General features: G+C 40.0%; 1 pseudogene across 1 annotated transcript in view; it reads left to right on the top strand.

The window, feature by feature from the left end:
- LOC308512382 (centriole and centriolar satellite protein OFD1-like) overlaps positions 1 to 12629 on the top strand; it is a 143564-nt pseudogene that overhangs the window by 123977 nt on the left and 6958 nt on the right. Inside the window, exons 13-16 of the transcript in view lie at positions 932 to 1044; positions 2041 to 2154; positions 9692 to 9843; positions 10499 to 10651. The product of the transcript in view is annotated as a centriole and centriolar satellite protein OFD1-like (transcript). The remainder of the gene's footprint in view (positions 1 to 931; positions 1045 to 2040; positions 2155 to 9691; positions 9844 to 10498; positions 10652 to 12629) is intronic.

A 12629-nucleotide genomic window follows, 5' to 3' on the forward strand; every position in this document is an offset into this window, starting at 1 on the left:
CATAGGAGACTCCTGTCTGTGCTTGATCCATATGGACGGCACTCTGACTCCTTAGTTCTGGGCTCCAGGCTGGACATCTGTCTGCATATTTTGATTCACTCCCAGTGTACAGAGTTGAAAACTGCCACATGTGTCCATCATGGTCCTAATGCGTGTAATGTGCATTTATTTATATTGCTTTCTCATGATAAAGCCAAGAGGAGAAACAGCACACCCATGTGGGAGTTAGGGCACTTGGATGCACATGGGGCTTGTAGTTTTGCATCTTCAGCTGACTCATACTGATGCTGTGCAGAATTTGTTCTTTTCAAAAACGTTTTGTGGTTCTTGAAAATATAAAAGCATTGAGAGTGCCACATTATTTCTTGTCAGCAATATAATACCTGCCTCACAGTGTAAGGTGGTTCTGCAGAGTGCCCAAGCTAATGTCTTGATTACTTGGAATGATGCCAGTTGCATGGAGCGTGCCCAGTGCAGGACAGCTTTCATTTTCACAGAGCACAGTTCATTCTCTAGAGCAGCGGTTCTCAACCTGTGGGTCGAGACCCCTTGGGGGTCAAATGACCCTTTCACAGGGGTCGCCTAAGACCATCGGAAAACATATATATAATTACATATTGTTTTTGTGATTAATCACTATGCTTTAATTATGTTCAATTTGTAACAATGAAAATACATCCTGCATATCAGATATTTACATGACGATTCTCAACAGTAGCAAAATTACAGTTATGAAGTAGCAACGAAAATAATTTTATGGTTGGGGGTCACCACAACATGAGGAACTGTATTAAAGGGTCGCGGCATTAGGAAGGTTGAGAACCACCGCTCTAGAGCCTTTTCCAGAGTCACAAAGGCTTTTCATAGCCCTGTGCTCTTGGTTTTACCTTATTACAACTTCACACTCATGAATTTTATTCTTTCAACCCAGTCTTTATCAAAGACAAACTGAAGTTCAAGACAGACATAAATTTTCAAATGTGGATGAACTATCTTTTGAGGATAATGAGGAATTTGGATCATCTTTTGAACGTAAGTTTAAATGTAAGTACCAGTTTTTAACAGTTGAAAATGTAGAAAGCTAAGTCTTGGTGAAATATATCCATTGTTAAATCAAAGGCCTTAAAAATTACAACATTTGTATTTTGTGATAAAAACATGGATACAGATGTATTACCTTTTTTATATCACAGATTTTGATGGGTCTATTTGAGTGTTACTTTTTTTTAATTTTCAAGATAACCAATAATTTCAAAGTTGGAGCTAAGCTCACAAGTGAACCCTTAACTTAATTTACCAAGTTTGGGATTGCCTCAGATTAAAATACCTGATTCTTAATTTTTTTTTCTTTTTATGGAATATGAAGATGCTAAGTTATTTAAGTTATACAGATTCTGATGACTGCATCAGATGTAGAAACCTCATTCTTAGTGAATGAATGGAGGTGGAAGTATATTAGCTTCCTTATCTGAAAACTGGAGGCCTGGCTCTGGCTCTGCCTTAGATTGTTCTCTGGGAGCATACTGCTTAAGTATAAAATTAGGATATAGAAGTCAGTCAGCTCTAAGGTTCTCTCTAGCCTAGGAAATCTTTATATTTGCATATAATCTGTAGTTTTGCATTGTGAGCTTCATTGTCAAATCTGAAAGTACTCTACTTTGAACAGTTAAATGAAAGAGCTTAGTAAAATTGGTAAATTCTTTGCAACTAACTTTTTAACAATTTTGTTAAGGCTTTACTATCTAAATGGAGTTCATATAATTATCAGCAAGTCAGGTGAATTCTGTCACTTTCCTGTTGGGTTATAAATCTAGTTTTGGAAACAAATCTAATTCTTTTAAGTGTAATAACACTTTGAGAAGCAAATAGATTGTCAAGTGGTATGCTGAAAGTCTTAGGATTAATTCTGTAGGAAAAGATCTGGCTTGGTTGCTTTGGCTGAGACTTGAGCGCAGCCAAAGTTACCCCCATACTGCCCTGCCTTCTTTTGCTGTTGTTAAGGACTCCTGGGACACTCATTTGTACCTATTATAGATGCAGCAGACATGCCGATACAGTTTGAAGTGAATGGCCTCCATCCTGCTGGTGACATGCCCCTCTTGGGAACTGCCTTGGGTGCTCCTCCTGCCAGACCTATCTCCTCTCATTACCCAAGTAAGTTTTCCTTGGTTGTAACTACAGATAGTATGATAGCTACTAAATGCCAGCCTGTTCCTAGTGAGTTATTTCATTTATTGAGGGAGGACCTTTATAAGCATAAATTATTCAAAGTCTTAGAGTTGAGTATTGCCATTGTTAATACATTTCTGAAATAAATTTGAACATGTAAAGAGGAGAAAATTAAAGGAGTTGCTTCTCATTAATCTTCCCCAACAGTGGCTTTTTAAAAAAAAAATCTTTATTGTTGAAACTATTACAGAAGTCCCCTTCTTTCCCCCATTGACCTCTTCCAGCCTGCTCCTGGCACACGCCCGCCCCCCCCCCCCCACACACACACAGGCCCTCACCATCCCATTATTTGTGTTCACTCATTATGCATATATGCATACAAGTTCAATGATTGAGCTCTTCCTACCCACCTCCCCTCCCCTGACTTCCCTCTGAGGTTTCACAGTCTGTTCCATGCTTTTATGTCTCTGGGTCTATTTTTGTTCATCAGTTTATTTTGTTCATTAGATTCTACACATGAGGGAGATCATGTGATACTTATCTTTCTTTGACTGGCTTACTTCACTTAGCATAATGTTCTCCAGGTCCATCCATGCTGTTGCAAATGGTAAGAGTTCTTTCTTTTTTACTGCCACACAGTATTCCATTGTGTAAGTGTACTATAGTTTTTTTTATCTACTCATCTGCTGATGAGCACTTAAGGCTCATTCCAAATCTCAGCTACTGTAAATTGTGCTGCTATGAACATAGGGGTGCATTTATTCTTTCTAATGAGTGCATTGGGTTTCTTAGAATATATTTCTAGAAGTGGGATCACTGGGTCAAATGGGAGTTCCATTTTGAATTTTTTGAGGAAACTATACTGTTTTCCACAGTAGCTACACCAGTCTGCATTCCCACCAGCAGTGTACTTTTCTCCACATCCTCGCCAACAGCTGTCATTTGATTTCTTGATGATAGCCACTCTGACAGGTGTGAGCTGGTACCTTATTGTTGTTTTGATTTGCATTTCCCAGATGATTAGTTACTCTGAGAATTTTTTCATATGTCTCTTGGCTTTCTGTATGTCCTCTTTGGAGAAGTGTCTATTTATGTCCTTTGCCCATTTTTTAATTGGACTGTTTACCTTGTTTTTGTTAAATTGTATGAGTTCTCTATATATTTTGGAAACTAACTCCTTATTGGATGTATCATTGGCAAATATGTTCTCCCATGCAGTAGACTCTCTTGTTATTTTCTTTTTAAAAAAATACTTTTATTGATTTTTTACAGAGAGGAAGGGAGAGGGATAGAGAGTTAGAAACATCGATGAGAGAGAAACACCAATCAGCTGCCTCCTGCACACCCCCCACTGGGGATGTGCCTGTAACCAAGGTACATGCCCTTGACCAGAATCGAACCTAGGACCCTTCAGTCCACATGTCAACGCTCTATCCACTGAGCCAAACCAGTCAGGGCTCTTGTTATTTTCTTGATGGTTTCTTTTGCTGTGCAGCTGCTTTTTATTTTGATGTAGCCCCATTTGTCTATTTCCTTCTTAGTTTCCTTTGCCCTAGGCATTGTATCCATAAACATGTTGCTGTGTAAGATGGCTGAGATTTTGGTGCCCGTGATTTCTTCTAGGATTTTTATGGTTTCCCAACTTAAATTTAAGTCTTTTATCCATTTTGAGTTTATTTTGTGTATGGTGTAAGTTGGTCTTATTTCATGTTTTTGCATATCTCTGTCTAATTATCCCAACACCATTTCTTGAAGAGACTGCCTCTGCTCCATTGTATGCTCTTGCCTCCTTTGTCAAATACTAGTTTAGTATAGTGGTGTGGGTCAATTTCTGTGTTCTTAGTTCTGTTCCATTGCTCTGTATGCGATACTTGTACCAGTACCAGGCTATTTTGATTACAGTGGCTTTCTAGTATAACTTGATATCTAGTATTGTTATTCCTCCAACTTTTCTCTTTCTCAAGCTTGCTGCAGCTTTTGAGGTCTTTATTGGTATAATTTTTAGAGTATTTTTCTAAGTCTGTGAAATATGCCATTGGTATTTTAATAGGTATGCATTGAACCTAAAGATTGCTTTGGGTAGTATGGACATTTTGATGGTATTTATTTCTGCCAATCTATGAACATGGTATATTCTTCCTCTAGTTTATATCTTCTTCTACCTCTTTTTTCAATGTGCTATGGTTTTCTGAGTATAGGTATTTTACCACTTTGGTTAAGTTTATTCGTAAGTCTCAATTTTTTGTTGTTGTTGCAGTGCTAATTGGGATTGTTCTTTTATTTCTCTTTCTGAGCGTTCAATATTGGTATATAAAAATGCCATAGTTTACTGGGTGTTAATTTTATATCCTGTTATGTTGCATCCCTGTCTTCCTATTCTTAGGGAAAATGGTTTTAGTTTTTAGCCATTGAGTATGATATTGGCTGTAGGTTTGTAATATATGGCTTTTTAATATGTTGAGATATGATCTATTTCTACTTTACTGAAAGTTTTTATCAAAAAAGGGTGTTGGATTTTGTCATGCTTTTTCTGCATTGATTGAAATGATCATGTGATTTTTGAGTGTTGCAGTCTGTTAATGTGATATATCACATTTATTGATTTGTGGATATTGTACCAGCCTTGCATTCCTAGAATAAATGCCATTTGGTCATGATGTATGGTCTTTTTAATGTATTGCTGGATCTCATTTGCTAAAATTATGTTGAAGATTTTAGGGTCTGTATTCATCGGGGATAATTCTCTTTCTTTGTAGTGGCTTTATCTGGATTTGGGATTAGGGTAATGCTGTCCTCATAGAAAGTGTTCCTTTCCCTTGGATATTTGGAATAGTTGAGGAGATTAGGTATTAGTTTTTCTTTGAATGTTTGATAAAACTTCCCTATGAAGCCATCTGGACCAGGACTTCTGTTTGCTGGAAGTTATCTAATTACTGCTTCAATTCCATCAGTACTTACTGGCTTATTCAGGTTTTCTGATTTTTCCTGATTGAGTTTTGGAAGATTGTATTTTTCTTATTTGTCCATAGTCTGACAAAGCAGTTACCTTTTTGCTTAAGACAGTTCTTCAGAAACCATTCCATTTTGGGAAATCATAGTATAAAATTGAAATGGCGGTTAATACCCATATACATCTTCAATGTGATTGTAGTATGTTAATAATTCTTTGTTTCCTTCATGTCTTTAAAAAAAAAAAAATAAGGACAGAAGAACCTTTATATTTCAGTTTTCAGAAGAGCTGATGACATTGGAGGAAAACTCGTCATCAAACTTGTCTGGCCCACTTTCTCTTTCTTCTTACTGTCTCTAATTTACACACTTCCCTCCCCTGTGTGGAATCAGGGAGGAAAGCTCTAGGGGGAGATTAGAGCTTTGTCTCATACTCCAGCCAGATCTTTTTCTCCTTGAACTAAAGAGTTTAAGCCTCAAGCTTGAAAGGAGATTTCTTAAGTAAAACCACCTCTTGTTTTTCCAGTGTTTGGATGGGACTATCATGTTCAACGCCTCTTGTAAGTAGTTTCTTGGTTCAAGTCAGCATACTCAGGGAGATGAGGAATTGCCAAAGGAAACAAGACTTTGAAAGGATTGTTCTCACTGATTCCAGGGTACACCATCCTGTAAAGCACTCATTCAGCGAGACTTCATTGAGAACCTTCACTTCATATATGAAAACTCTATCACCCAATATCACCTCATTGATTTAATTGTGAAAAAAGAAAAACAAACACCTCCTGTGTGCTGGGTGCTGGGCATACTGCAGTGGGACAACCCAAGCCCTTTCTTCATGGAGCTTCTAGTGGGAAAGTCAGCAGTCAGCTAGCCATCACCAAGACCTCTGATGGGATAGATACTGAGTAGGGGCAGTGGCCACCCAAGAGTGGCTGTGATAGGTTGTTTCGCAGAGACCTGGGTGAGTAGGAAATAAAAATAATACAATAAAGGAAACCAACTGAGTTCATAGGTGTTCTATCTCAGAGATAGAATGAAAATTATAACAATGGCTTTTAAAATTATTCTTAAGTAATGTTTACATTGATCATTGAAAAATTCTCTTATAATCATCATTTCCCCTCTTCGTTTGGATACAAAGGGAAGTGAAAAAATCCAAAACTTGATATCTTTGAGATGTCCAGTGGAAATACTAATTAGGTAGCTACCAAGTACAGTCATGCACCATTTAATAGCAGGTATATATTCTAAGAAATGTGTCCTTCGGGAATTCATTGTTGTGTGAACATCAGAGTGCACTTTTGTAAATCTAGGTGGTACAGCCTCCTGTACATCCAGGTAGCCTATTGCCCCTCCGGTACAAGCACATACAGCATGTTACTGTACAAAACAAGATTAAATCAAGCACAGGAGAAAATGACGCCATCGAGAGATGTAATAAACATGAGGTATATGAAGTTGCTGCCCATATAACATGGGATGCTGTTTCACAGCACACTTTTCTTTATCATTAGAAAAAAAAAAAAAAACCACTATAAAACAGTGATTAAAAGGGTAGTGTAGTAAATACATAAACCAGTGACATGGTCCTTTATTATATTTATTAAGTATTAGGTACTAGACGTAGTTGTATGTGCTGTACTTTTATATGACTGGCAGCACAGTGGGTTGGTTTACATTAGCATCTCCATAGACACGGGAGTAATGCATTGTATTACATTACCATGTGGTGATAGCCACACCACTTAGACAGTAGTGATTTTTCAGCTCCATTATAATCTTACCAGAGGCCTGGTGCATGATTTTGGGGGGTCCCCTGGCCTGGCTGGTGAACAGGGCCATCTTGTCCACTCCTGATCGGGGCCTACTGGCAGGGGTGGGGTCGCGGGAGCAACCATGGGAAGTTGTCTGGTCATGGGAGCTTGGCTGTGGGAGCACACTGACCACCAGGGAGCAGATTCTGCCTTGAGCATCTGCCCTCTGGTGGTCAGTGCACATCATAGCTACCGGCCAGTCTTAACCGTTGCTTGGACTTTTATATAGAGAGAAGATGGGACCACTGTCATATATGTGGTCTGTTGAACGAAATGTTGTTATGCAATGCACAGCAAAGATATAGTCCTTTTTTCTTCTTTATTGTTTAAAGTCAGCAACCAAACAGCATTTCTATTTTGAGATTGCTATTCCATGTGATAAAGTGATGGCATTTAGGTCTGCAAGCAAGAAGAAGATTGCATTTCTGCCTGTGAAAATGATCAACTGCCTCCTCTGGTATTTGAATTTCATGACCAGGAGTATGAGTCCGAAATGACTGTGTTGTTTCTGTCCTGTTAGCAAAAACCTTCAAAATCCTTTGGTGAACCTATGAATTTGTCTCTTAGCATTGCTGGGGGGAAAGTGTAGCCTACAAAAGTTTAGGCTCTTCCAGAGCCAGAGGAGAAAGGCAAGCATAGCCATCTGTGGGATTGACATTGAGTTAAACCTGTGACAGGTGAGGACTTTTGCTTTGAGCTACAGGGAATAGACAAATAAAGCCTGGAACAATAGATGTAGAACAAACAGATTCATGTGGTTGTGAGAAGGCAGGTACAAAATACTGTGTAAATGTGGTGGTGGAGAGGTGTCACTTTAGGAATACTGTTTTTCTTAGTGGCTGTATCTTGTATTCCTTAGCCAGAAGTGTGCTAAGGTTCCTTCCTATCCACAACCTCACCAGCACTTATTGTATGACTTATTAATGGTTGCTATTCTGGCTGGTTTGCAGTGGCACCTCATTGTCATTTTAATTTGCATCTCTCTAATAATTAGTGACATTGAGCCTATCTTCATGTCTCTTGCCATTTGTATGTTGTCTTTGGAGAAGTATCTATTTAGATTTTCTGTCCACATTTAATGGGGTTGTTTTTCTTTTGGTGGGTTATCGGAGTACTTCATGTGTTTTGGAAATTAACCCCTTACCATATGTATTATTGGCAAATATGTGCTCCAATACAGTGGATTCCCTTTTCATTTTGATGCTGATTTTTTTTTGCTTTGCAGAAGTTTTTTTAGTTCAATGTAGTCTCATTTGTTCCTGTTTCTCAAGAATGTTGAGGCTAGGGGACCCTACCCCCCTCCCTATGTGGGAGTCTGTTCTGTGGTACTCTTTCCCCCTCCCTACTTTGGAGTCTGTACTTGTTCTTTAACAAATCTCCGCCTTTGCTATACCGAAAAACAAAAAACAAACACAAAAACAAAAACGAATGTTGTGGCTATTTTGGGGTCTTTTTCAGTGTTCTGTATCTCATTTGAATGTTCAGAACATTCAAATTTATATGCAAATATAAATTTTTTGCATATTTCTAGATCTGTGAAATATGCACTTGGCATTTTAATAGTGATTGCATTGAATCTAAGGATTGCTTTGGATAGTAGGCACATTTTAATGATATTAATTCTACCAGTCCATGAACATGGTATATTCTTCTGTTCGTTTATCTCTTTTTTCAGGGTCCTGGGCGCTTGCTCAGTGGTGGGGTTGTGTGGGAGAGGTGGGAGGAAGTGAGTATTAGGTTAGGGAGAGATTGAAAGCAAAGCACAGAGCAAGGGAGGCACAAATATACCCAGGTAGCATGAGTCTGCTGCTGGAGGTGCAGTGTTCCCAGTGCAGAAGTAGTGTACTATTTCAGGTCAGTCCGGAAAGAAGGTGTGGACACCACCAGAGCAGAGACAGCAACAGAAATCCAGGCCTCCTTTTCAGGAAATGAAGGGTGCTGCTGATGGTGGTTGCTTGAAGGCAGAGAGACTGATGTCAGGGTGAGCACATTGATTAGGTTATTTCAGCTCAGCTGTCCAGGTAAAAGGTGAGAGGTAGTCTTATTGCAGTATCTGGGGGAGTTAGAGCCTGTAAGCCCTGGTGGATGAGTGAATGTAGTGTAGAAAGGCATGATAAAAAGGGACAGGAATGATAACTTCAGGTCTGAAGCTGATGCTGTGGGATTTCCAAGTGTTGATGGTAGGGAACTGGCCAGAAATGCGGATGAGACTCGGGGAGAGATCTGTGCTAGAGAAAAAGATGTGAGAATGATCAGGGCAGAGGTAATAGCTAAAACTCCAGGAAGGGATCGGCCCAGGGCAAGTGGGAAATGTTGGTAAGATGACTAGGGGGGTTCAGGGGCGGGGTGCTGGTTTTGTACTAATTTTGTACTGTTCTGGGCGGGAGAGGCTCGATTGCTTTTGTGGGAGTTAGGGGAAGAGTTATACAACTGCTGTATAAATACAGACTAATGTTTAAGTTAGAATCCTAAATAGAGAGTTACAACTGAGGATAGAGGCAGAAATGCAAGGCTTGCGAAGGGCAGAGTACAGAAGAAGGGGTGAGGAAGATAAGGAAATGTGTTGTGGCAGGAGGACAGTTGAAGTTGTTCATGGCAAGGGTGACTTGTTTTCATCGAAGTAAAGTAAAAGGCAGATGCTGTGCCAGGTGTGGGGCTGGAGGCTGCGAGACCATGAAGATGGATCAGCAGGCCAACACAATCAACTGAGAGTTGAGCTGTCTCCCTGGGCCTCTGCTCTTTATTTTCTGTCTCTTTAGGTGCAGATGAGAAAGAAGTTAGAGAAGAGAGTGAAGAAGCAAGAATATGGAACCTGCTGAAAGAACAGAAGCTGAGAGAAGAAAGAAGGCAGAATGAACAGAAAGCTTTGGAAAGAGAACGGAGAAAACTAGAAAAACTGGATCGAGAAAAGGTATAATAAGCATAGCTCAGTTCTCCATGCTAGTAGGTAACTTTTAAAAAGCTTGCTGCAGGCATCCCAATCCTCTCCTGTGCTTAAGCCCACTGAAAAGGGCTGTACATGGGCATAATAGGAGTCTCATAGGAAAAGGGAGCTTTGCAAGTCTGTGAGCATGCATTCTCATGTTCCTGAAAACACACTCGGAAAGGAGATGGACTCTGCTTTGCTGTAGAACTTCCCTGTGTAAGGGGTTTCAAGGTCAGCTGGCTAGGACCAGAAGAAACTGGGGGAGGTGGCTGCCAATCTGGTGGCTTCCTCAGGCTGCCCTGCCCTCCTCCCTCCTCATTGTCTTTGACTTTCTATGTCCTGATTCTGGTCCCAGGCAGATGGATTACCCTGCTACTTCTCATGCCTGCTGGACCTTACGTAGATTAATCTTCTGTATCATGTTCCTTGAATTCCTGGCTCATTTGATCTGGAACACAGACACTTTAGGCACAGTAATTCCTGTTCTTCATTACATGATATATTTGTGCCACTTTGATAGTAGCAACGAATGAAACAGTTTTCTGTCATGCACATGTCACATAAAGAAACAGAGTTATAGTACTATGTGTTTTTAAAATGTATATGTGTATCTCCTATTTTGCTGGTCATCTATTTACAGCAGATTATTGAAGAGTCTTTCAAGACGGAAATGGAGAAAGAATTAGAAGTGAGTGCTCAGGAAATGAAAGACAAATCTGTTTGTGGTGAATATGCTTTAAAGAAATACATGCATATCACCCAAAAGGACCAAGACCTGAAGAAGGTGGATAAGGTACTGATGCTATGGACCAGTGGTCTGTATGTGAGGATGTGAGGGCTTCTGTGGTTTGTTAGAAAACCTTGGGACAGGAGTTGGATACAAAAGGTAACAGCAGAGGAAATCCAAAATTCAAATGGAGCCTCAAGTCGTATGTATATTACACTTCTGACAAAATGTTATCTCCTTTGCTTGGGCCAAAGAGTGAACAGATCTTGAATGGTAAGGTTTGTAAAATTGGAGCTATCTCATTATTTTCAGAACAAGAATGAAAGTGCTATCAATGAAAAACAAATGGATTGGTACTATCTGAGACATGAATTCTATATAATAAAATCCTAATATGCAAATGGTTGAACCGCAGAATGACCAGTCATTATGATGGGCACTGACCACCAGGGACAGATGCTCAATACAGAAGCTGCATCCTGGTGATCAGTGCGCTCCCATAGGGCTCATGGCTGGCGAGCGCAGCGGTGGTGGTGGGAGCCTCTCCCACCTCTGTAGCATCGCGAAGCGATCAGTGGGACATCCCCCGAGGGCTCCCAGAATGTGAGAGGGTTCTGGCCGGGCTGAGGGACCCCCTGAGTGCACGAATTTCATGCACTGGGCCTCTAATATATTACATAAGTCTAGAATACTATGGCTATTGAGAATGCGCACAGGACAGTTAGAGTGCTTGCTAAATTTCACATCTAAAAGTCAACGTTTTGGACTCAAATTATATTTAGGCAGTCCTCGGGTTACGTTGAACTCGATGTATGTTGTTTTGCGGTTACATCACTATCTCCCATTTACAGTGTTAATAAAAAAAAGTTCCGTCATTTCGACATATGTACATATGTGCTTTGTTTTTTATTATCTGCCACAAGTAAAGGTCAGGAATTGTTATCTTGCTTTAATTTTTTTTTTTTTTTTTACTCTTTCACTTCATTACTGCTGTGTATGTGCTCCATGTGAGTGATGTAGGTGATTCTATAGGTGGGTTCCGACTTAACGGGGAAAATCGCATTATGTCGCGATATAACCCGAGGACCTACTGTATATTTCAAAAAGTTTTCAGCCCAACCAGCATGGCTCAGTGATTGAGTGTTGACCTATGAATCAGAAGGTCACAGTTTGATTCCTGGTCTGGACACATAACCCAGGTTGCTGGCTCGATCCCCAGTGAGGGACGTACAGGAGGCAGCCAATCAATGATTCTCATTGTTGATGTTTCTATCTCTCCCTCTCCATTCCTCTCTGATATTTTATTTTATTTTATTTTTTATTTTAGTATTTTTTATTGTTTTATTGCTTAAAGTATTATAAAGAGTATTACATATGTCTCCTTTTTTTCCCGCCCTTGACAATCCCCTGGCCTCGCTTACCCCCAGTGTCTTATGTCCATTGGTTATGCTTATATGCATGCATACAAATCCTTCAGCTGATCTCTTGTCACCCCTCTCCAGCCACCCAGCCCTCCCCGGCTTTCCCGCTGTAGTTTGACAGTTTGTTTGAGGCAGCTCTGCCTCTGTATCTATTTTTGATCATACGTTTATAATGGTCTTTATTATCCATAAATGAGTGAGATCATGTGGTATTTTTCCTTCATTGACCGGCTTATTTCACTTAGCATAATGCTCTCCAGTTCCATCCATTCTGTTGCAAATGGTAAGAGTTCCTTCTTTTTTACAGCAGCATAGTATTCCATCGTGTAGATGTACCACAGTTTTTTAACCCATTCATCTACTGATGGGCACTTAGGCTGTTTCCAGATCTTACCTATGGTGAATTGTGCTGCTATGAACATAGGAGTGCATATATCCTTTCTGATTGGTGTTTCTGGTTTCTTGGGATATATTCCTAGAAGTGGGATCACAGGGTCAAATGGGAGTTCCATTTGTAGTTTTTTGAGAAACTCCATACTGTCTTCCATAGTGGCTGCCCCAGTCTGCATTCTCACCAGCAGTGCACGAGTGTTCCTTTTTCTCCACATCCACTCCAGCACTTG

Source organism: Myotis nattereri (genome assembly GCF_964212035.1).
Source record: "Myotis nattereri genome assembly, chromosome: Y".
NCBI lineage: Eukaryota > Metazoa > Chordata > Mammalia > Chiroptera > Vespertilionidae > Myotis > Myotis nattereri.